The sequence below is a fragment of the Otolemur garnettii genome, unplaced genomic scaffold (genome assembly GCF_000181295.1).
Source record: "Otolemur garnettii isolate 467f Iridium unplaced genomic scaffold, OtoGar3 scaffold00015, whole genome shotgun sequence".
NCBI lineage: Eukaryota > Metazoa > Chordata > Mammalia > Primates > Galagidae > Otolemur > Otolemur garnettii.
This window is the reverse complement of record NW_003852410.1, coordinates 30,044,347-30,046,198: the sequence shown is the minus strand read 5'-3', so window position 1 is coordinate 30,046,198 and position 1,852 is coordinate 30,044,347. Positions and strand designations below refer to the sequence as shown.

Here is a 1,852-nt window from a genome sequence, read left to right as displayed (position 1 = left end):
TATATAACGATAGTTATTTAGGAGAATATCCCTTTTAGTAAAAGCATGCTGATATATTTCTGGGTGGAATGTCATGATATCTGCAATTTACTATCAAATAGTCCAGGAAACACATACATAGTAAGGTAAATATGACAAAATGATAACAACTTAGAATCAAGGAGCGGTAAGTATGTGTTCATTGTAATTTTATTTCAATATTTCTGTACATTTAAAATTTTTTATAATAAAAATTTGGGAAAATATTAAAAAAACACAATTGTAGTGGATATTGATTTTTATATTGATTTATTATTATTTTGCAGGTTTTTTTGGCCGGTGCCAGATTTGAACCCACCTACCTCCAGTATATGGGGTACGCCTTTGAGTCACAGGCGCTGCCTAATTTAATATTATTTTTATTATTATGGGCAGTGCCTGTGGCTCAGTGGGTAGGGTGCCTGCCCCATATCCTGAGGGTTGTGGGCTCAAAGCCAGCCCCGGCCAAACTGCAACAAAAAAATAGCCTGGCTTTGTGGCAGCTGCCTGTAGTCCCAGCTACTTGGGAGGCTGAGACAGGAGAATTGCCTAAGCCCAGGAGTTGGAGGTTGCTGTGAGCGTGATGCCACGGCACTCTACCCAGGGGGATAGCTTGAGGCTCCGTCTCAAAAAAAAAAAAAAGATTATCATTTCAAAGACAAATACAAATAAGGAAGTGTATTTGTTTTCTGTTGCTGCTGTCACAAATGATAACAAATTTAGTAGCTTATAACAACATAGATTTATTATCTTACGATTCTATACCTCAGAAATCTGACTGGGTCTTAGTAAGCTAAAATCAAGGTGCTGGCCAGACTGAGTTTCTTTTTGGAGGCTCTAGGGGAATATCACTTTCCTTTAATTTCCCCAGCTTCCAAATGCTGCCTTTTTCCCCTGGCTCATGGCCTCTCTTCTTTTCATCTTGAAAGTTAGCACTGGAGCTGGCTGCTGTGGCTCAGTGGTTAGCTTGGGGGCCCACATGCCAGGGGTGGCAGGGTCAAGCCTCACCTGGGTCGGAAAAACAGAAAATTCCAAGAAACCCTCTTTTAACCTAGCACTCTGGAAGGCTGAGGTAGGTGGATTGTTTGAGCCCGAGATTTCAAGGTTGCTGTGAGCTATGACACCACAGCACTCTACCCAGGCTGACATAGTGTGACTCTGTCTAAAAAAAAAAAGAAAAAGAAAGTCAGCAATGGATCAAGTCCTCATGTCACATCTCTCTGACCTGCTCTGCCTTTCTCTTGCACCTTTTAAGGACTCATGTGATTAAAACAGGTCTACTTCAATAACTCAGGATAATCTCCCTAGCCCCTAAATTCTGTACCCTTAACCATCTTCAGTCTCCTTTACCATGTAACATAACATATTCACAGGTTTCAGGGATTAGGATGTGGACAACTTTGAGGGGCCATCATTCTGCCTACCATAGGAGGCATGGAAATATTCTTGGTAAGAGTGAAAAAAGGTAGGGATGCTTCTTTCCATAAGGACAAATCAACTGTTACAGGATGATACTATTTTTTTGTATAGCACCAGATTGCTTATAGTAGTGATCCCTGGGCAGTGGAATTAAAAGTATTTGTTCCCTATTTTTTTCCTTATGCTTCTCTGTTTTCCAAAATTTTTACATTAAAAAGAAAATACTTAAAAAAAAATATATTGTGTGCTTAAGCTCACGAGTTGGATACTAGCCTGAGCAAGAGAAAGGTCTCTACTAAAAAAGAAAAACTGAGACAAGAGGATCATTTGAGCCCAAGAGTTAGAGGTTGCTGTGAGCTATGATGCCAGAGCACTCTACACAGGGTGACAAAGCAAAACTCTATTAAAAAAAATA

At 39.9% G+C, this 1,852-nt stretch overlaps 1 pseudogene; it reads right to left on the bottom strand.

The window, feature by feature from the left end:
- Positions 1 to 1,852, bottom strand: part of LOC100965279 — a 3,210-nt pseudogene that overhangs the window by 543 nt on the left and 815 nt on the right.